This window comes from Rhipicephalus microplus, unplaced genomic scaffold (genome assembly GCF_043290135.1).
Source record: "Rhipicephalus microplus isolate Deutch F79 unplaced genomic scaffold, USDA_Rmic scaffold_14, whole genome shotgun sequence".
In the NCBI taxonomy this organism is placed as follows: domain Eukaryota; kingdom Metazoa; phylum Arthropoda; class Arachnida; order Ixodida; family Ixodidae; genus Rhipicephalus; species Rhipicephalus microplus.
In genome coordinates, this window is record NW_027464587.1 from 22879638 (window position 1) to 22904769 (window position 25132).

A 25132-nucleotide genomic window follows, 5' to 3' on the forward strand; every position below is an offset into this window, starting at 1 on the left:
ACGCATGGACAGACAGACAGTCAGACTACAACACAGAGGGACAGGAAGACGGACGCGTAAAGCGGCTATGTGCCACGGTATGCAAGATGGCGGTACTAAGAGTGTTGTCTAGATGAACACACGGACAGACGCATAGACGGACTGACAAACAGACTAGCAGACTGACGGACAGGTGGACGGACGCGTAAAGCGGCTATTTGGCACAGGGTATGCGAGATGGCGGCATTTTTAGTGTTCTCTAGATTGACGCATGGACGGACGCTTGGACAGACAGAAAGTCAGACTAAAACACAGACAGGAAGACGGACCCGCGAAGTGGCTATGTACCACAGGGTATGCGAGAGGGCGGTACTTTGATTGTTCTCTAGATGGACGCACGGAAAGATGCATGGATAGACAGACAGACTAGCAGACGGACCGACAGGTAGACGGACTCGTAAAGTGGCTATGTGCCATTGGGTATGCGAGATGGTGGTACTTTGAGTGTTCTCTACATGGACACACAGACGGACGCTCAGATGGACAGATAGACAGACAGACGGACGGACAGGTAGACGGACACGTAAAGCACGTATGTGCCACAGGTGTAAAGATGCGAGATGGCGGTACTCAGAGTGTTCACTAGATGGAAGCATTGATGGACGCAAGGACGGAATGGCAGACAGACTAGCAGACGGACGGACAGGTAGACGGACGCGTAAAGCGGCTATGTGCCACGGTATGCGAAATGGCGGTACTATGAGTGTTCTCTAGATGAACGAACAGACAGACGCATGAACGTTCCAATAGACAGACTAGTAGACAGACGGAAAGGTGGACGGACGCGTAAAGCGGCTATATGCCACAGGGTATGTGAGATGGCGGTATTTTTGAGTGTTCTATAGATTGACGCACGAAAGGACGCATGGACAGACAGACAGACTAGAACACAGGCGGACAGGAAGACGGATGCGTAAAATGGCTATGTACCACAGGGTATGCGAGATGGCGGTATTTTGAGTGCTCTCTAGATGGACGCACGGACGGACGCGTGGACGGACAGACAGACTAGCAGACGGACAGACAGGTAGACGTACGCGTAAAGCGGCTATTTGCCCCAGGGTATGCGAAATGGCGGGACATTGAGTGTTTACTAGATGGACGCATGGATGGACGCATGTACGCACAGACAGACAGACTAGCAGACGGACGGATGCATAGACGAATTCGTATAGCGGGTATGTGCCACAGGGTATAGGAGATGCGAGATGGCGGTACTCAGAGTGTTCACTAGATGGACGCAATGACAGACCCATGGACGCACGGATAGACAAACTAGCAGACGGACGGACAGGTAGACGGACGCTTTATGCTGCTATGTGCCACAGGGCATGCTAGATGGCGGTACTCAGTGTTCACTAGATGGACTCACGGACGGACACTCAGATGGACAGAGATACAAACAGACGAACGGACAGGTAGACGGACGCCTAAAGCGGGTATGTGCCACAGGCATAAAGATGCGAGATGGCGTTACTCAGAGTGCTCACTAGATGGAAGCCCGGACGGACGCATGGGCGGAACAACAGACAGACTAGCAGATGGACGGACAGGTAGACGGGCGCATAAAGCGGCCATGTGCCACATGGTATGCGAGACGGCAGTACTTGGAGTGTTCACTAGATGGACGTACGAATGGACGCATAGACGGACACAAGACAGACTAGCAGACGGACGGACAATGGACGGACGCGTAAAGCGGCGATATGCCACGGGCAATGTGAGATGGCGGTATTTTTTAATGTTCCCTAGATTGATGCACGGATGGACGCATGGATATACAGACAGTCAGACGGACAGGAAGACGGACAGAACAGAGACGGACAGGAACACAGACGGACAGGAAGACGGACGCGTAAAGTGGGTACGTGCCACAGGGTAATGCAAGATGGCGGTACTTTGAATGCTCTCTAGATGGACGCACGGACGGACGCATAGACGGCCAGCAACCAACCAGCAGACGGACGGAGAGGTAGACAGACACGAAAAGCAGCTATGTGCCACATGGTATGCGAGACGGCGGTAATTGAAGTATTCACTAGATGGACGCATGGACGGATGCATGGACGGACAGACAGACAGACAGACAGACAGACAGACAGACTGGCAGACAGAAGGACAGGTAGATGGATGTTTAAAGCGGCTATGTGCCACAGGGTATGCGAGATGGCGGTATTTTGAGTGTTCTCTAGATGGACGCACGGACGGACGCATGGACGGACAGACAGACAGACAGACTAGCAGAACGACGGAGAGGTAGACAGAAGCGTAAAGCAGCCTTGTGCCACATGGTATGCGAGACGGCAGTACTTGGAATGTTCACTAGATGGACGTATGGATGGACGCATGGATGGACACAAGACAGACTAGCAGACGGATGGACAAGTGGACGGACGCGTAAAGTGGCTATATGCCACGGGGTATGCGAGATGGTGGCATTTTTTATTGTTACCTAGATTGATGCACGGACGGACGCATGGACAGACAGACAGACAGACTAGAACAAAGACGGACAGGAAGAACGACGCGTAAAGTGACTATTTGCCACAGGGTACGTGAGATGGCGGTACTTTGAGTGTTCTCTAGATGAACGCAAGGACGGGCGCACGGACGGACAGACAGACAAGCAGACAGATGGACAGGAAGACGGACGCGTAAAGCGGCTATATGCCACAGGGTAGTCGAGATGGTGGTACTTTGAGTGTTCTCTAGATGGACGCACGCACAGACGCATGTACGGCCAGACAGACTAGCAGACGAACGGACGGATAGATGGACGCGTAAAGCGGGTATGTACCACAGGTCATAAAGATCCGAGATGGCGGTACTAAAACTGTTCACTCGATGCACGCACGGACGCATGGACGGACAGACAGACTAGCAGACGGACGGACAAGTAGACCGAAGCCTAAAGTGACTATGTGCCACAGGGTATGCGAGATGATGGTATTGTGAGTGTTCTCTAGATGGACGCACGGGTGGAAGCATGGACAGAAAGACAGACAGACATACTAGCAGATGAACGGACAGGTAGACGGACGCGTAAAGCGGCTATGTGCCATGGTATGCGAGATGGCGGTACTATGAGTGTTCTCTAGATGAACGCACACAGACGTAGGACGGACCGACAGACAGACTAGCAGATGGACGGACAAGTGGGCGGATGCGCAAAGCGGGTATATGCCACAGGGTATGTGAGATGGTGGTACTTTGAGTGCTTTCTAGATGGACGCACGGACGGACGCATGGACGGACAGACAGAATAGCAGACGGACGGACAAGTGGACGGACGCTTAAAGTGGCAATGCCACAGGCTATGCGAGATGGCGATATTTTTGAGTGTTCCCTAGATCGATGCACGGACGGACGCACTGACAGACAGACAGTCAGAATAGAACACAGACGGACAAGAAGAGGGACGCGTAAAGTGGCTATGTGCCACAGGGTATTCGAGATGGCGGTACTTTGAGTGTTCAATAGATGGACGCAGGGACGGACGCAAGGACGGAACGACAGACAGATTAGGAGACGAACGGACATTTGGACGGACGCGTAAAGCGGCTATATGCTACAGGGTATGTGAGATGGCACTATTTTTGAGTGTTCTCTAGATTGACGCACGAACGGACGCATGTATGCACAGACAGGCTAGCAGACGAACGGACGGATAGACGGACGCGTAAAGTGGGTATCTGCCACAGGGTATACGAGATCTGAGATGGCAGGACTCAGACTGTTCATTAGATGCACGCACGGACGGACGGATAGACGCACGGAACAGACTAGCAGACGGATGGACTGGTAGACGGATGCGTAAAGCGGATATGTAGCACAGGGTATGCGAGATGGCGGTATTTGGAGTGTTCACTAGATGGATGTACGGACGGACGAAAAGACGGACAAACAGGTAGACTGGCAGACAGACGGACAAGTAGACGGATGCGTAAAGTGGCTATGTGCCGCAGGTTTTGCGAGATGCGAGATAACGGTACACAGATTGTTCACCAGATGGACTTACGGAGGGACGCATGGATGAACAGATAGCAGGATGCGTAAAGCGGCTATGTGCCACAGGAAATGCAAGATGGTGGTACTTTAGGTGTTCTCTTGATGGACGCACGGACGGACGCATGGACGGACAGACAGATAGACTAGTAGACGGACGGATGGATAGACGGACGAGTAAAGCGGCTATGTTCCACAGGGTATGCGAGATAGTGGTACTTGGAGTGTTCACTAGACGGGCGCAAGGACGGTCGCATGGATGCACAGACAGATAGACAAGCAGACGGACGGACAGGTAGACGGACGCGTATAGCGGGTATGTGCCACAGGGTATAAAGATGCGAGAAGGCGGTACTCAGAGTGCTCACTAGATTTACGCACGGACGTACGCTTGGACGAAACGACAGACAGACTAGTAGACGGACGGACAGGTAGAAGGAGGCGTAAAGCGGCTATGTGCCATGGTATGCAAGTTGGCGGTACTATAAGTGTTCTCTAGATGAACGCACGGACAAACGCTTGGACGGACTGACAGACAGACTAGCAGACGGTCGGACAGGTGGATAGACGCGTAAAGCGGCTATTTGCCACAGGGTATGCGAGATGGCAGTATTTCTGAATGTTCTCGAGATTGACCCACAGACGGACGCATAGAAAGACAGACAGACAGACTAGAACACAGACGGACAGGAAGACGGACGCGTAAAGTGGCTATTTGCCACAGGGTATGTGAGATTGTGGTATCTTGAGCGTTCTGTAGATGGACGCACGGGCGGACGCATGGACGGACAGACAGACTAGCAGATGGACGGACAGGTAGACGGACGCGTAAAGCGGCTATGTGCCACAGGGTATGCGAGATGGCGGGACTTTGAGTGTTCTCTAGATGGACGCATGGACGGACAGACAGACAGATTAGCAGACGAATGGACGGATAGATGGACGCGTAAAGTGGGTATTTGCCACAGGGTATACGAGATGCGAGATGGTGGTACTCAGTGTTCACTAGATGGACGCACGTACGGACGCAAGGATTGACAGACAGACAGACTAGCAGACGGATGGACATTAGACGGATGCGTAAAGCGTCTATGTGCCACAGGGTGTGCAAGATGGCGGTACTTTGAGTGTTTTCTAGATTGACGCACGAACGGACGCATGGACAAAAAGACGACACACTAGCAGACGGACGGAAATGTAGACCGACGCCTAAAACGGCTATGTGCCACAGAGTATTCGAGATGATGTTATTTTCAGTGTTCTCTAGCTGGACGCACGGACGGATGCATGAACGAACAGACAGACAGACAGACAGACAGACAGACAGACAGACAGACAGACAGACAAGCAGATGGACGGAAAGGTAGACGGACGCGTAAAGCGGCTATGTGCCTCGGTATGCGAGATGGCGGTACTATGAGTGTTTTCTAGATGAACGCACGGACAGACACATGGACGGATCGACAGACAGACTAGCAGACAGACCGACAAGTGCACGGACGCGTAAAGCGGCTATATGCCGCAGGGTATGCGAGATGGCGGTATTTTTGAGTTTTCTCAAGATTGACGCATTGACGGACGCATGGACGGACAGACAGTCAGACTAGAACACAGACGGGCAGGAAGACGGAGGCGCAAAGTGGCTATGTGCCACAGGGTATGCAAGATGGCGGTACTTTGAGTGCTCTCTAGATGGATGCAATGACGAACGCATGGACGGACAGACAGACTACCAGACAGACGGACAGGTAGACGGACGCGTAAAGTTGCTATGTGCCACAGGGTATGCGAGATGCCGGTACTTTGAGTGTTCTCTAGATGGACGCATGGACGGACGCATGGACGGACAGACAGACAAACAGACTAGCAGACGAACGGATGGATAGATGGACGCGTAAAGCAGGTATGTGCCACAGGGAGTGCGAGATGGCAGTAACTTGAGTATTCGCTGGATTGACGGACGGACGGACGCATGAACGGACACACAGACAGACTAGCAGATGGATGGAAAGGTAGATCGACGCGTAAAGTGGCTATGTGCCACAGGGTATGTGAGATGGCGGTACTTTGAGTGTTCTCTAGATGGACGCACGGACGGATGCTCAGATCGCCAGACAGACAGACAGACAGACGGACGGACAGGTAGATGAATGCGTAAAGTAGCTATGGGCCACAGGGTATGCCAGTGGTGGTACTAGGAGTGTTCACTAGTGACGCACGGATGGAAGAATGGACCGAGAGACAGACAAACTAGCAGAAGGACTGAGAGGTAGACGGACGCGTAAAGCAGCTATGTGCCACATGGTATGCGAGACGGCGGTACTTAGAGTGTTCAGTAGATGGACGCACGGACAGACGCATGGAAGAAAATACGACAGACTAGCAGACGGACGGACAGGTAGACCGACGCCTATAGTGGCTCTGTGCAACAGGGTTTGCGAGATGATGGTATTTTGAGTGTTCTCTAGAAGGACGCACGGACGGATACATGAACGGAAAAACAGACAGACAGACAGACAGACAGACAGACTAGCAGATGGACCGACAGGTAAACGGAGGGGTAAAGTGGCTACGTGCCACAGGTTATGCAAGATGGTGGTACTTTGAGTGTTCTCTAGATGGACGCATGGACGGATGCAAGGACGGACAGACAGACCTACTAGCGGACGGAGGGATAGGTAGACGGACGCGTAAAGCGGCTATGTGCCACGGTATGCGAGATGGCGGTACTATGAGTGTTCTCTAGATTGACGCACGGACGGACCCATGGACAGAGAGACAGTCAGACTAGAACACAGATGGATAGGTAGACGGACGCGTAACGTGGTTATATGCCACAGGGTATGAGAGATGGTGGTACTTTGAGTTTTCTCAGATGGACGCATGGATGGGCCCATGGACGGACAGACAGACAGACTAGCAGACGAACGGACGGATAGATGGACGCGTAAAGTGGGTATGTGCCACAGGCTATGCGAGATGGCGGTATTTTTGAGTGTTCCCTAGATCGATGCATGGACGGACGCACTGACAGACAGACAGTCAGACTAGAACACAGACGGACAGGAAGAAGGACGCGTAAAGTGGCTATGTGCCGCAGGGTATGCGAGATGGCGGTACTTTGAATGTTTAATAGATGGACGCCCGGACGGACGCAAGGATGGAACGACAGACAGACTAGCAGACGAACGGACATTTGGACGGACGCGTAAAGCGGCTATATGCCACAGGGTATGTGAGATGGCGCTATTTTTGAGTGTTCTCTAGATTGACGCACGAACGGACGCATGTACGCACAGACAGACTAGCAGACGAACGGACGCATAGACGGACGCGTAAAGTGGGTATCTACCACAGGGTATATGAGATCTGAGATGGCGGTACACAGACTGTTCATTAGATGCACGCACGGACGGACGGATAGACGCACGGACAGACAGACTAGCAGACGGACGGACTGGTAGACGGATGCGTAAAGCGGCTATGTAGCACAGGGTATGCGAGATGGCGGTATTTGCAGTGTTCACTAAATGGATGTACGGACGGACGAAAAGACGGAAAAACAGGCAGACTGGCAGACAGACGGACAGGTAGACGGATGCGTAAAGTGGCTATGTGCCGGAGGTTTTGCGAGATGCCAGATAATGGTACACAGAATGTTCACCAGATGGACTTACGGACGGACGCATGGATGAACAGATAGCAGGACGCGTAAAGCAGCTATGTGCCACAGGAAATGCAAGATGGTGGTACTTTGAGTGTTCTCTTGATGGACGCACGGACGGACGCATGGACGGACAGACAGACAGACAAGCAGACGGACGGATGCATAGACGGACGAGTAAAGCGGCTATGTTCCACAGGGTATGCTAGATAGTGGTACTTGGAGTGTTCACTAGACGGGCGCAAGGACGGACGCGTGGATGCACAGACAGACAAGCAGACGGACGGACAGGTAGACGGACGCGTATAGCGGGTATGTGCCACAGGGTGTAAAGATGCGAGAAGGCGGTACTCATAGTGCTCACTAGATTGACGCACGGGCGTACGCTTGGACGGAACGACAGACAGATTAGCAGACGGACGGACAGGTAGACGGACGCGTAAAGGGGCTATTATCCACGGTATGCAAGATGGCGGTACTATAAGTGCTCTCTAGGTGAACGCACGGACAAACGCTTGGACGGACTAAAAGACAGACTAGCAGACGGACGGACAGGTGGACAGACGCGTAAAGCGGCTATATGCCACACGGTATGCGAGATGGCAGTATTTCTGAGTGTTCTCGAAATTGACCCACGGACGGACGCATGTATGCACAGACAGACTAGTAGACGAATGGACGGATAGACGGACGCGTAAAGTGGGTATCTGCCACAGGGTATACGAGATCTGAGATGGCAGTACTCAGACTGTTCATTAGATGCACGCACGGACGGACGGATAGACGCACGGAACAGACTAGCAGACGGACGGACTGGTAGACGGATGCGTAAAGCGGCTATGTAGCACAGGGTATGCGAGATGGCGGTATTTGGAGTGTTCACTAGATGGATGTACGGACGGACGAAAAGACGGACAAACAGGTAGACTGGCAGACAGACGGACAAGTAGACGGATGCGTAAAGTGGCTATGTGACGCAGGTTTTGCGAGATGCGAGATAACGGTACACAGATTGTTCACCAGATGGACTTACGGATGGACGCATGGATGAACAGATAGCTGGACGCGTAAATCGGCTATGTGCCACAGGAAATGAAAGATGGTGGTACTTTGAGTGTTCTCTTAATGGACGCACGGACGGACGCATGGACGGACAGACAGACAGACTAGCAGACGGACGGATGGATAGACGGACGAGTGAAGCGGCTATGTTCCACAGGGTATACGAGATAGTGGTACTTGGAGTGTTCACTAGACGGGCGCAAGGACGGACGCATGGATGCACAGACAGATAGACAAGCAGACGGACGGACAGGTAGACGGACGCGTATAGCGGGTATGTGCCACAGGGTATAAAGATGCAAGAAGGCGGTATTCAGAATGCTCACTAGATGGACGCACGGACGTACGCTTGGACGGAACGACAGACAGACTAGTAGACGGACGGACAAGTAGACGGACGCGTAAAGCGGCTATGTGCCACGGTATGCAAGATGGTGGTACTATAAGTCTTCTCTAGATGAACGCACGGACAAACGCTTGGACGGACTGACAGACAGACTAGCAGACAGTCGGACAGGTGGACAGACGCGTAAAGCGGCTATATGCCACAGGGTATGCGAGATGGCAGTATTTCTGAGTGTTCTCGAGATTGACGCACGGACGGACGCATAGAAAGACAGACACACAGACTAGAACACAGACGGACAGGAAGACGGACGCGTAAAGTGGCTATTTGCCACAGGGTATGTGAGATGGCGGTATTTTGAGTGTTCTCTAGATGGACGCACGGGCGGACGCATGGACGGACAGACAGACTAGCAGATGGACGGACAGGTAGACGGACGCGTAAAGCGGCTATGTGCCACAGGGTATGCGAGATGGCGGGACTTTGAGTGTTCTCTAGATGGACGCACAGACGGATGCATGGACAGACTAGCCGACGAATGGACGGCTAGATGGATGCGTAAAGTGGGTATGTGCCACTGGGTATACGAGATGCGAGATGGTGGTACTCAGTGTCCACTAGATGGACGCACGTACGGACGCAAGGATTGACAGACAGACAGACTAGCAGACGGAGGAACATTAGACGGATGCGTAAAGCGTCTATGTACCACAGGGTGTGCAAGATGGCGGTACTTTGAGTGTTTTCTAGATTGACGCACGAACGGACGCATGGACAAAAAGACGACAGACTAGCAGACGGACGGAAATGTAGACCGACGCCTAAAGCGGCTATGTGCCACAGAGGATGCGAGATGATGTTATTTTCAGTGTTCTCTAGATGGACGCACGGATGGATGCATGAACGGACAGACAGACAGACAGACAGACTAGCAGATGGACGGAAAGGTAGACGGACGCGTAAAGCGGCTATGTGCCTCGGTATGCGAGATGGCGGTACTATGAGTGTTTTCTAGATGAACGCACGGACAGACACATGGACGGATCGACAGACAGACTAGCCGACAGACCGACAAGTGCACGGACGCGTAAAGCGGCTATATGCTGCAGGGTATGCGAGATGGCGGTATTTTTGAGTTTTCTCAAGATTGACGCATTGACGGACGCATGGACGGACAGACAGCACGACTAGAACACAGACCGACAGGAAGACGGACGCGCAAAGTGGCTATGTGCCACAGGGTATGCAAGATGGCGGTACTTTGAGTGCTCTCTAGATGGATGCACGGACGGATGCTCAGATCGGCAGACAGACAGACAGACAGACAGACGGACGGACAGGTAGATGAATGCGTAAACCAGCTATGGGCCACAGGGTATGCCAGTGGTGGTACTAGGAGTGTTCACTTGATGGACGCACGGATGGAAGCATGGACCGAGAGAAAGACAAACTAGCAGAAGGACTGACAGGTAGACGGACGCGTAAAGCAGCTATGTGCCAAATGGTATGCGAGACGGCGGTACTTGGAGTGTTCAGTAGATGGACGCACGGACAGACGCATGGAAGAAAAGACGACAGACTAGCAGACGGACGGACAGGTAGACCGACGCCTATAGTGGCTCTGTGCAACAGGGTTTACGAGAGGATGGTATTTTGAGTGTTCTCTAGAAGGACGCACGGGCGGATGCATGAACGGAAAAACAGACAAACAGACAGACAGACAGACAGACAGACAGACAGACAGACAGACAGACAGACAGACAGACAGAGTAGCAGATGGACCGACAGGTAAACAGAGGGGTAAAGTGGCTACGTGCCACAGGTTATGCAAGATGGTGGTACTTTGAGTGTTCTCTAGATGGACGCACGGACTGATGCATGGACTCACAGACAGACGGACTAGCGGACGGAGGGACAGGTAGACGGACGCCTAAAACGGCTATATACCGCAGGGTATTCGAGATGGCGGTATTTTTGAGTGTTCTTAGATTGACGCACAGACGGACCCATGGACAGACAGACATTCAGACTAGAACACAGACGGACAGGTAGACGGACGCATAAAGTGGCTATATGCCACAGGGTATGCGAGATGGCGGTACTTTGAGTGTTCTCTAGAAGGACACATGGACGGGCGCATGGACGGACAGATAGACAGACTCGCAGACGAACGGACGGATAGATGGACGCGTAAAGCGGGTATGTGCCACAGGGTATACGAGATTCGAGATGGTGGTACTTAGCGTTCACCAGACGGACGCACGGACGGACGCATGGATGGACAGAGAGACAGACTAGTAGACGGACGCAGAGGTAGACGGACGCGTAAAGCGGCTATTTGCCACAGGCAATGCGAGATGGTGGTACTTAGAGTGTTCACTACATGGACGCACGGACGGACGCATGGACGGACATACAGACTAGCAGATGGACGGACAGGTAGACGGATACATAAAGCGGCTATGTGCCACAAGGTATGTAAGATGGTGGTACTTGAAGTGTTCACTAGATGAACGCAAGGACTGACGCATGGGCGCACCAACAGACAGACTAGCAGACGGACGGACAGGTGGACGGACGCGTAATTCGGCTATATGCCGCAGGATATGCGAGATGGTGGTAAGTTTGAGTGTTCTCTGGATTGACGCACGGACGGTCGCATGGAGAGACAGACAGTCAGACTAGAACACAGACGGACAGTAAGACGGATGCGTAAAGCGGCTGTGTGCCAAAGGGTATGCGAGAAGATGGTATTTCGAAAGTTCACAAGATGGACGCACGGACGGATGCATGGACGGACAGACAGACAGACAGACTAGCAGACGGACGGTTAGGTAGATGGACGGATGAAGTGGCTATGTGCCACAGGGTATGCGAGATGGCGGTACTTTGAGTGTTCTCTAGATGGACGGATGGACGGACGCATGGACGGACAGAGAGACAGTCTAGCGGACGAACGGACAGGTACACGGATGCGTAAAGCGGCTGTGTGCCAAAGGGTATGCGAGATGATGGTAATTTAAAGTTCACAAGATGGATGCATGGACGGATGCATGAACGGACAGACAGACAGACTAGCAGACAGACCGACAGGTAAACGGATGGGTAAAAGGGCTACGTGCCACAGGGTATGCGAGATGACGGTACTTTGAGTGTTCTCTAGATGGACGCATGGACGGATGCAAGGACGGACAGACAGACCTACTAGCGGACGGAGGGATAGGTAGACGGACGCGTAAAGCGGCTATGTGCCACGGTATGCGAGATGGCGGTACTATGAGTGTTCTCTAGATTGACGCACGGACGGACCCATGGACAGAGAGACAGGCAGACTAGAACACAGATGGACAGGTAGACGGACGCGTAACGTGGTTATATGCCACAGGGTATGAGAGATGGTGGTACTTTGAGTTTTCTCAGATGGACGCATGGATGGGCGCATGGACGGACAGACAGACAGACTAGCAGACGAACGGACGGATAGATGGACGCGTAAAGTGGGTATGTGCCACAGGCTATGCGAGATGGCGGTATTTTTGAGTGTTCCCTAGATCGATGCATGGACGGACGCACTGACAGACAGACAGTCAGACTAGAACACAGACGGACAGGAAGAAGGACGCGTAAAGTGGCTATGTGCCACAGGGTATGCGAGATGGCGGTACTTTGAATGTTTAATAGATGGACGCCCGGACGGACGCAAGGATGGAACGACAGACAGACTAGCAGACGAACGGACATTTGGACGGACGCGTAAAGCGGCTATATGCCACAGGGTATGTGAGATGGCGCTATTTTTGAGTGTTCTCTAGATTGACGCACGAACGGACGCATGTACGCACAGACAGACTAGCAGACGAACGGACGCATAGACGGACGCGTAAAGTGGGTATCTACCACAGGGTATATGAAATCTGAGATGGCGGTACACAGACTGTTCATTAGATGCACGCACGGACGGACGGATAGACGCACGGACAGACAGACTAGCAGACGGACGGACTGGTAGACGGATGCGTAAAGCGGCTATGTAGCACAGGGTATGCGAGATGGCGGTATTTGCAGTGTTCACTAAATGGATGTACGGACGGACGAAAAGACGGAAAAACAGGCAGACTGGCAGACAGACGGACAGGTAGACGGATGCGTAAAGTGGCTATGTGCCGGAGGTTTTGCGAGATGCAAGATAATGGTACACAGAATGTTCACCAGATGGACTTAAGGACGGACGCATGGATGAACAGATAGCAGGACGCGTAAAGCAGCTATGTGCCACAGGAAATGCAAGATGGTGGTACTTTAAGTGTTCTCTTGATTGACGCACGGACGGACGCATGGACGGACAGACAGACAGACAAGCAGACGGACGGATGCATAGACGGACGAGTAAAGCGGCTATGTTCCACAGGGTATGCTAGATAGTGGTACTTGGAGTGTTCACTAGACGGGTCAAGGACGGACGCGTGGATGCACAGACAGACAAGCAGACGGACGGACAGGTAGACGGACGCGTATAGCGGGTATGTGCCACAGGGTGTAAAGATGCGAGAAGGCGGTACTCATAGTGCTCACTAGATTGACGCACGGGCGTACGCTTGGACGGAACGACAGACAGACTAGCAGACGGACGGACAGGTAGACGGACGCGTAAAGGGGCTATTATCCACGGTATGCAAGATGGCGGTACTATAAGTGCTCTCTAGATGAACGCACGGACAAACGCTTGGACGGACTAACAGACAGACTAGCAGACGGACGGACAGGTGGACAGACGCGTAAAGCGGCTATATGCCACACGGTATGCGAGATGGCAGTATTTCTGAGTGTTCTTGAAATTGACCCACGGACGGACGCATGTATGCACAGACAGACTAGTAGACGAATGGACGGATAGACGGACGCGTAAAGTGGGTATCTGCCACAGGGTATACGAGATCTGAGATGGCAGTACTCAGACTGTTCATTAGATGCACGCACGGACGGACGGATAGACGCACGGAACAGACTAGCAGACGGACGGACTGGTAGACGGATGCGTAAAGCGGCTATGTAGCACAGGGTATGCGAGATGGCGGTATTTGGAGTGTTCACTAGATGGATGTACGGACGGACGAAAAGACGGACAAACAGGTAGACTGGCAGACAGACGGACAAGTAGACGGATGCGTAAAGTGGCTATGTGCCGCAGGTTTTGCGAGATGCGAGATAACGGTACACAGATTGTTCACCAGATGGACTTACGGATGGACGCATGGATGAACAGATAGCTGGACGCGTAAATCGGCTATGTGCCACAGGAAATGAAAGATGGTGGTACTTTGAGTGTTCTCTTAATGGACGCACGGACGGACGCATAGACGGACAGACAGACAGACTAGCAGACGGACGGATGGATAGACGGACGAGTGAAGCGGCTATGTTCCACAGGGTATGCGAGATAGTGGTACTTGGAGTGTTCACTAGACGGGCGCAAGGACGGACGCATGGATGCACAGACAGATAGACAAGCAGACGGACGGACAGGTAGACGGACGCGTATAGCAGGTATGTGCCACAGGGTATAAAGATGCAAGAAGGCGGTACTCAGAATGCTCACTAGATGGACGCACGGACGTACGCTTGGACGGAACGACAGACAGACTAGTAGACGGACGGACAAGTAGACGGACGCATAAAGCGGCTATGTGCCACGGTATGCAAGATGGTGGTACTATAAGTCTTCTCTAGATGAACGCACGGACAAACGCTTGGACGGACTGACAGACAGACTAGCAGACAGTCGGACAGGTGGACAGACGCGTAAAGCGGCTATATGCCACAGGGTATGCGAGATGGCGGTATTTCTGAGTGTTCTCGAGATTGACGCACGGACGGACGCATAGAAAGACAGACAGACAGACTAGAACACAGACGGACAGGAAGACGGACGCGTAAAGTGGCTATTTGCCACAGGGTATGTGAGATGGCGGTATTTTGAGTGTTCTCTAGATGGACGCACGGGCGGACGCATGGACGGACAGACAGACTAGCAGATGGACGGACAGGTAGACGGACGCGTAAAGCGGCTATGTGCCACAGGGTATGCGAGATGGCGGGACTTTGAGTGTTCTCTAGATGGACGCACAGACGGATGCATGGACAGACTAGCCGACGAATGGACGGCTAGATGGATGCGTAAAGTGGGTATGTGCCACTGGGTATACGAGATGCGAGATGGTGGTACTCAGTGTCCACTAGATGGACGCACGTACGGACGCAAGGATTGACAGACAGACAGACTAGCAGATGGAGGAACATTAGACGGATGCGTAAAGCGTCTATGTGCCACAGGGTGTGCAAGATGGCGGTACTTTGAGTGTTTTCTAGATTGACGCACGAACGGACGCATGGACAAAAAGACGACAGACTAGCAGACGGACGGAAATGTAGACCGACGCCTAAAGCGGCTATGTGCCACAGAGGATGCGAGATGATGTTATTTTCAGTGTTTTCTAGATGGACGCACGGACGGATGCATGAACGGACAGACAGACAGACAGACAGACTAGCAGATGGACGGAAAGGTAGACGGACGCGTAAAGCGGCTATGTGCCTCGGTATGCGAGATGGCGGTACTATGAGTGTTTTCTAGATGAACGCACGGACAGACACATGGACGGATCGACAGACAGACTAGCCGACAGACCGACAAGTGCACGGACGCGTAAAGCGGCTATATGCTGCAGGGTATGCGAGATGGCGGTATTTTTGAGTTTTCTCAAGATTGACGCATTGACGGACGCATGGACGGACAGACAGCACGACTAGAACACAGACCGACAGGAAGACGGACGCGCAAAGTGGCTATGTGCCACAGGGTATGCAAGATGGCGGTACTTTGAGTGCTCTCTAGATGAATGCACGGACGGGCGCATGGACGGACAGACAGACTAGCAGACAGACGGACAGGTAGACGGACGCGTAAAGTTGGTATGTGCCACAGGAAATGCGAGATGCCGGTACTTTGAGTGTTCTCTAGACGGACGCATGGACGGACAGACAGACAGACTAGCAGACGAATGGATGGATAGACGGACGCGTAAAGCAGGTATGTGCCACAGGGAGTGCGAGATGGCGGTACTTTGAGTATTCGCTGGATTGACGGTCGGACGGACGCACGAACGGACAAACAGACAGACTAGCAGACGGATGGACAGTAGACGGATGCATAAAGCGGCTATGTGCCACAGGGTGCGAGATGGCGGTACTTTGAGTGTTCTTTGTATTGACGCATGGACGGACTTATGAACGGACACATAGACAGACTAGCAGACGGATGGAAAGGTAGACCGATGCGTAAAGTGGCTATGTGCCACAGGGTATGTGAGATGGCGGTACTTTGAGTGTTCTCTAGATGGACGCACGGACGGATGCTCAGATCGACAGACAGACAGACGGACGGACAGGTAGATGAATGCGTAAAGCAGCTATGGGCCACAGGGTATGCCAGTGGTGGTACTAGGAGTGTTCACTAGATGGACGCACGGATGGAAGCATGGACTAAGAGACAGACAAACTAGCAGAAGGACTGACAGGTAGACGGACGCGTAAAGCAGCTATGTGCCACATGGTATGCGAGACGGCGGTACTTGGAGTGTTCAGTAGATGGACGCACGGACAGACGCATGGAAGAAAAGACGACAGACTAGCAGACGGACGGACAGGTAGACCGACGCCTATAGTGGCTCTGTGCAACAGGGTTTACGAGATGATGGTATTTTGAGTGTTCTCTAGAAGGACGCACGGACGGATGCATGAACGGAAAAACAGACAAACAGACAGACAGACAGACAGACAGACAGACAGACAGACAGACAGACTAGCAGATGGACCGACAGGTAAACGGAGGGGTGAAGTGGCTACGTGCCACAGGTTATGCAAGATGGTGGTACTTTGAGTGTTCTCTAGATGGACGCACGGACTGATGCATGGACTGACAGACAGACGGACTAGCGGACGGAGGGACAGGTAGACGGACGCCTAAAACGGCTATATACCACAGAGTATTCGAGATGGCGGTATTTTTGAGTGTTCTTAGATTGACGCACGGACGGACCGATGGACAGACAGACAGTCAGACTAGAACACAGACGGACAGGTTGACGGACGCATAAAGTGGCTATATGCCACTGGGTATGCGAGATGGCGGTACTTTGAGTGTTTTCCAGAAGGACACACGGACGGCCGCATGGACGGACATATAGACAGACTCGCAGACGAACGGACGGATAGATGGACGCGTAAAGCGGGTATGTGCCACAGGGTATACGAGATTCGATATGGTGGTACTTAGCGTTTACCAGACGGACGCACGGACGGACGCATGGACGGACAGAGAGACAGACTAGTAGACGGACGGAGAGGTGAACGGACGCGTAAAGCGGCTATTTGCCACAGGGAATGCGAGATGGTGGTACTTAGAGTGTTCACTACATGGATGCACGGACGGACGCATGGATGGACATACAGACTAGCAGATGGACCGACAGGTAGACGGATACATAAAGCGGCTATGTGCCACAAGGTATGTAAGATGGTGGTACTTGAAGTGTTCACTAGATGAACGCAAGGACTGACTCATGGGCGGACCAACAGACAGACTAGCAGACGGACGGACAGGTGGACGGACGCGTAATTCGGCTATATGCCGCAGGATATGCGAGATGGTGGTAAGTTTGAGTGTTCTCTGGATTGACGCACGGACGGTCGCATGGACAGACAGACAGCCAGACTAGAACACAGACGGACAGTAAGACGGATGCGTAAAGCGGCTATGTGCCAAAGGGTATGCGAGAAGATGGTATTTGGAAAGTTCACAAGATGGACGCACGGACGGATGCATGGACGGACAGACAGACAGACAGACAGACTAGCAGACGGACGGACAGGTAGACCGACGGGTGAAGTGGCTATGTGCCACAGGGTATGCGAGAGGGCTGTACTTTGAGTGTTCTCTAGATGGACGAATGAACGGACGCATGGACGGACAGACACACAGACTAGCGGACGAACGGACAGGTAGACGAATGCGTAAAGCGGCTGTGTGCCAAAGGGTATGCGAGATGATGGTAATATGAAAGTTCACAAGATGGACGCATGAACGGATGCATGGACGGACAGACAGACAGACTAGCAGACAGACCGACAGGTAAACGGATGGGTAAAATGGCTACGTGCCACAGGGTATGCGAGATGACGTTAATTTGAGTGTTCTCTAGATGGACGCATGGACGGATGCATGGACGGACAGACAGACCTACTAGCGGACGGAGGGATAGGTAGACGGACGCGTAAAGCGGCTATGTGCCACGGTATGCGAGATGGGGGTACATGAGTGTTCTCAAGATCGATGCACGGACGGACGCACTGACAGACAGACAGTCAGACTAGAACACAGACGGACAGGAAGAAGGACGCGTAAAGTGGCTATGTGCCACAGGGTATGCGAGATGGCGGTACTTTGAATGTTTAATAGATGGACGCCCGGACGGACGCAAGGACGGAACGACACAGACTAGCAGACGAACGGACATTTGGACGGACGCGTAAAGCGGCTATATGCCACAGGGTATGTGAGATGGCGCTATTTTTGAGTGTTCTCTAGATTGACGCACGAACGGACGCATGTACGCACAGACAGACTAGGAGACGAACGGACGCATAGACGGACGCGTAAAGTGGGTATCTGCCACAGGGTATACGAGATCTGAGATGGCAGTACTCAGACTGTTCATTAGATGCACGCACGGACGGACGGATAGACGCACGGAACAGACTAGCAGACGGACGGACTGGTAGACGGATGCGTAAAGCGGCTATGTAGCACAGGGTATGCGAGATGGCGGTATTTGGAGTGTTCACTAGATGGATGTACGGACGGACGAAAAGACGGACAAACAGGCAGACTGGCAGACAGACGGACAAGTAGACGGACACGTAAAGTGGCTATGTGCCGCAGGTTTTGCGAGATGCGAGATAACGGTACACAGATTGTTCACTAGATGGACTTACGGATGGACGCATGGATGAACAGATAGCTGGACGCGTAAATCGGCTATGTGCCACAGGAAATGCAAGATGGTGGTACTTTGAGTGTTCTCTTAATGGACGCACGGACGGACGCATGGACGGACAGACAGACAGACTAGCAGACGGACGGATGGATAGACGGACGAGTGAAGCGGCTATGTTCCACAGGGTATGCGAGATAGTGGTACTTGGAGTGTTCACTAGACGGGCGCAAGGACGGACGCATGGATGCACAGACAGATAGACAAGCAGACGGACGGACAGGTAGACGGACGCGTATAGCGGGTATGTGCCACAGGGTATAAAGATGCAAGAAGGCGGTACTCAGAATGCTCAATAGATGGACGCACGGACGTACGCTTGGACGGAACGACAGACAGACTAGTAGACGGACGGACAGGTAGACGGACGCGTAAAGTGGCTATGTGCCACGGTATGCAAGATGGCGGTACTATAAGTGTTCTCTAGATGAACGCACGGACAAACGCTTGGACGGACTGACAGACAGACTAGCAGACAGTCGGATAGGTGGACAGACGCGTAAAGCGGCTATATGCCACAGGGTATGCGAGATGGCGGTATTTCTGAGTGTTCTCGAGATTGACCCACGGACGGACGCATAGAAAGACAGACAGACAGACTAGAACACAGACGGACAGGAAGACGGACGCGTAAAGTGGCTATTTGCCACAGGGTATGTGAGATGGTGGCATTTTGAGTGTTCTCTAGATGGACGCACGGGCGGACGCATGGACGGACAGACAGACTAGCAGATGGACGGACAGGTAGACGGACGCGTAAAGCGGCTATGTGCCACAGGGTATGCGAGATGGCGGGAATTTGAGCGTTCTCTAGATGGACGCACGGACGGATGCATGGACAGTCTAGCAGACGAATGGACGGCTAGACGGACGCGTAAAGCGGGTATGTGCCACAGAGTATACGAGATGGATGCATGGACGGACAGACAGACAGACCAGGAGACGAATGGACGTATAGATGGACGCGTAAAGTGGCTATGTGCCGCAGGGTATGTGAGATGGCGGTACTTTGAGTGTTCTCTAGATGGACGCACGGACGGATGCTCAGATCGACAGACAGACAAACAGACAGACGGACGGACAGGTAGATGAATTCGTAAAGCAGCTATGGGCCACAGGGTATGCCAGTGGTGGTACTAGGAGTGTTCACTAGCTGGACGCACGGATGGTAGCATGGACCAAGAGACAAACTAGCAGAAGGACTGACAGGTAGACGGACGCGTAAAGCAGCTATGTGCCACATGGTATGCGAGACGGCGGTACTTGGAGTGTTCAGTAGATGGACGCACGTACAGACGCATGGAAGAAAAGAAGACAGACTAGCAGATGGACGGACAGGTAGACCGACGCCTATAGTGGCTCTGTGCAACAGGGTTTGCGAGATGATGGTATTTTGAGTGTTCTCTAGAAGGATGCACGGACGTATGCATGAACGGAAAAACAGACAGACAGACAGACAGACAGACAGACAGACAGACCAGCAGATGGACCGACAGGTAAACGGAGGGGTAAAGTGGCTACGTGCCACAGGTTATGCAAGATGGCGGTACTTTGAGTGTTCTCTACACAGTAAAAATTTTTGCACTCAAAAGGGTGTAAAAAGGGTGCTTTTACGAGAAAGCACCCTTTGCAACACCCTTTAACACCCATAAATGGTCGATTGAAAAAAAAGCACCCCTTTGTTTGGGTGCTTGCCTCGATAGCACCCTAAAATAGGCTCTAAGGGTGCTTTTGTGCCTGAGAAGGGTGTAGGTTCCGATTCATCAGATAGAATATGCAGCATAAGAAGAACACATAATTATAATATTTGGGATTTTACGTCTCAAAAACCTCGATATGATTATGAGGGCCGTCGTAGTGGAAAGCTGCAGAGATCTTCACCATTTGGTGTTCTTTAATGAGCGCTCATATCGCACAGTGCAAAGGCTTCTACCTTTTCGCCTCCGCCTTAATTCGACTGCCACGGCCGGCATCGAACCCGCGACCTTCGGATTGGCAGCCGAGCAGCGCAGCTACTGCACGAATATGTGGACCTTGCGTTAAATGACGGCCTAATTGACTTAGAATGTGTGAAGGTGCTCTCCGAATACAGCAGAATGTCAGCAGAAGCAAATCGCGTTTCATCTATAATGGCAATTAACTGCAATCCATGTTACGAAATTTAAGCTTTCCTTAGAGTTGGTTATAAGCTGCATGTTTGCTGTGGATTATATACACACAAATAATGTTCGCTCGAGTATGGGTGTGTGTGCGTGTAAGCGCGATTGTGTGTACACCCGTGCATGTGTGCGTGTAAGCGCGATTGTGCGAGTCCGTGCTTGTGTTAAGCGTGCCTGTGCACATGTGTACGCCCATGCATGCGTGCGTTTACGGTCGCGCGTGTGTGTGGCCGCTTGTGTGTATACGTGTATGTGTGTGCGCCTGTGAATAAGTATGCGTGTGCATCAGCCCGTGCGCCCTCAAATTTCGTGTGTGTGTGCGGGGGGGGGGGCACTGCTTCTTAGTGTTTAAGGTCCCACACCTGTTCAGACTGGGAGTCTATATGGGAGGTGGCTTAAGAAATGGCGGTGGTCAAGGCACTGTACACTAACTATTCAGTACATGGAAAACAGCTGCACATTTTCGTACCTCATCATTGCTTACGAACTTGCTGTGGTAACTGATTAGCTCCGTTGAGGCGCTTCTACGCTCGAAAACGTGGGTTATGACCAATTCACACGGAAAGCTGTCACTGCACTTATGCACAACCATCGTTTATATTAACAACGTTTAACAAGAACGTGCACTGCCTTTGCTACAGGTGCTTAGCTAGCTCATTGGGCAACCATATGGAATTATGTGCTGATCATGTGGTCAGCAAAAAGTTTGTTATAACAACCTCGGCACGTTTCGTGGTGCATGACAAGCCTTCTAAACATCCGCTACTGTGGATTAATTTGTTCCAGCTTCGACTACGCAATCAGTGTTTGCGGCACCATACGCGGAATCGCCTGACACAGACAATGCAAAAAGAAATTTCTCTGGAAAAAGGTGTAGCGATGCTCTCCCGCTAATGCCACCGAGGACGAAATAATTATTGTTTTTGGCCATTCCATGGTGCACTTTGTTTTGCACAAGTTTTGCTTCACTATTTTTCGCCCACTGCAATCGCATTCCGTCAAAATACTCAAAGAACCCGTGGCTGGTAAATAACCTGCGTCGCTGTGCGACTGGCTGGAAGGAGAGTGGCCGTTTACAAGGAGTCATTCCGCGTTGAACGGCCGTCCGCCGTATGCGCCATAGCGTTTGCCTTTCGGCGCCGTCCTGGCGGGTTTCCCGCTCCTCCCCCCCCCGCTCAACCCGGCCAGCGTTGCTCCCACAACGGCGGCGTAGATAAGCGAAGAGTTGCGTCACCGAACACCTGCGTCGACAGCTGCGGCGCCGCCACGCCGCCGCCAGTGCCTCCTCCTTCTCTCTCTCAGTGTTGCCCTCTCTGTCTCATCAGTCTTTCAAATGCGTTGCGTTGGTCGGGGGTCTTGGTCGCTGTGTGTGTTCTAGCGAACAGGCGCATATTCAATGGTGGTCACGCATGACACCGTGTTCGAAGTGACGCTCGGATTAAGGAATATTCATGGAGTGGCGGACACGGACAACGTGGGCCTGTTAACGGTGAGTGTACTGTTTTCGTAGGTAGTAATCATACAGCGCTAGGTGGGCGCCTGCAGCAGCTCTGCCGAAGTAGGCTGCCAGCCATTTACAACAGCATGCGTTCGCGGGCCTGTTGCAGATGCCCGATTAAACGTGGGACTTAACGAGTTCACACTGCTATGCGCGATGTTGTGTAAGTGCCTGCATCACTCATACAGTGAGTGATGTGATCACTTAACAAGGGCGGGATTAGTTGCTGATCGCACATTGTCTCTACACTGCGCAAAGTGATTGATATTGTTTTAAGATGTGCTTTGGGCTACATCGTAATAACATTTCTATTAATACTGAAATGTGCAACGTGCTTCTGTAGGTGTAAGCGCAAAAAAAGAAAGAAAAAGCAAAAATTATGTACAGAGGTGCACTGTACGAAATGGTTTTTTTTTGCTTAAAGACGGTATAGTTGGAGGTGCTGATATAGCGCGATGCTCCCAGCACGTGCGCCTCGGTCTTTTAAGCTATTTAGGACAAGTGCCACCAGCAACAGGGATAGATCTAGCAGACTTCCAAAGGCGCGTTGTTGTGGCCATCGCCGTGCGTTGTTTTCCCTCGTTTCTGTTTGCTGTTTTCGTACTTCGCTTTCATCTGCGATAATGTTCGGCGTTATAACAGAATCGAGAGAGTATACCTGACTGTTGGAGCTATGTGCGGTTGCTCTAGCATAAGTCATGGCTGCTGCAACGTAGTCGGCGCCCGCGCGCGTTGGTGTCGTTCGAGCGCTCTTACTTGCGTGATTGTGTTTAACTGAGTATTTAGGCACGGGTTACGTTTGTAAATCTCGTAGTCAATAATCGCTAATAGCGTGCCCCTGATTGCCATCAGAGGATGGGCTTGGTTGTCGAAATATGCCAGACGCTTTTTCTGAAAGCAAGCTTTAAATTTTTTTTAAAAAGAAGTACTTTCATACGTGCAAGGCAGTGCCTATTGCAGGCCCGCAACTCTTTAAAAACTGGACGAGCTATCACATCTTTTAATAAATTACAATGAATTAAGATGATTGAATTATAGATGACGAATTTCTGTGCTAGATTAGGTGCACAAAACACATGTTCGCAGCCCTACGTCTAGACAGCAGGCAAATAGGAAGCACAGCGTCAAATTTGGATTAGATTCCATTGACGGAGCGTCTTGTGAGAGTAGAAAGAACGAGAAAATTGTTCATTTTTGATGCCCTTATTGAGGCAGTCAGAATTGCACTGATTGGTGACTTGTAACAATTCCTCAGATTGTTAGAGGCGTGATTTAAGTAAGTAAATCTTTTGCTTTTTTTTTGCAGACCTCTTCGCTAGTGCCACGCCCAAGATCATTTGTTCTCATGTAAAAGAGAAAGCAGAGATGTCTTCACTGTTTGTACATGAAGAGGTAAGTTTCTTGTGCGTTTTGCTTAATGCTACATGTTCTAAACGTTGTACTTTAAGAATTGTTTTTCACACTGGCTCACTACCCTAGAAGGAATTTGATTCTTAAGTGAGTTCAGGCTTTCGTAAGTGCCATTTTTGAGCTGTAGTCTGACACTTCACCTGATTTCGGGAATTCGCTGTATGCTGCAAAACTCTTATCTTTATCATACGAAATTATTGGAATGTATAGGTTGTATGCTTCGAGTTTAGTGTAATGTCAATTACACGCCATTTCGAAGGATACACACTACACATTCTTTATATATGGTGCTGCCAGAACAGCCCGAAAATTTTTTTATGAGAAGTCATATTTGCTCTTATTACAGGATGAGAGGGTGCCGCTGACGTCCTGCGTAGTCTACCCTGGACCCAGCCTAGAGCAAGCCTACTTCCTAAACCTCCACATGGATAACCGAAAAATCTTCCGTGTCAGTAATGACGAAGAAGGAAGGAGTGACAGCACTGATGAGTTGATTTTTTTTTATTTTCAACATTGTCTATGGCCGCAAGGCCTTTAACAACCACCGTGATTGAGCGGCTTTTTCTCGGCGTGAGTTTGGAGTTTATCAAAGAAGTTGTTCAGGCAGTACGACGCTGAAAATTTTAGTGTCACAATGCCTGAACAACTTCTTCTAGTGTGGTCGTAGTAGATGAACAAATATTCTTATTTGTGTAAGTTATTTTGCTTAAATATAGCTAGACCATTCCATGCCAAACGTCCCAGCCACTTTGGCGACCATCTGAATTGTATTTGAAAAAAAAAATGTGCTGACTTACTGCGTTGAAAACAGTGAACTGCTAGAATACTTCAGCGAGAAAA

The 25132-nt window shown here is 51.5% G+C and overlaps 1 long non-coding RNA gene across 1 annotated transcript; it reads left to right on the top strand.

Annotated features, from left to right (window-relative positions):
• The first annotated feature begins 22600 nt into the window (after positions 1 to 22600).
• On the top strand, positions 22601 to 24770 carry LOC142784424 (uncharacterized). The gene is made up of 3 exons (XR_012888623.1): positions 22601 to 22873; positions 24189 to 24274; positions 24639 to 24770. It is a non-coding gene; the product is annotated as an uncharacterized LOC142784424 (long non-coding RNA).
• Positions 24771 to 25132: the final 362 nt, after the last annotated feature.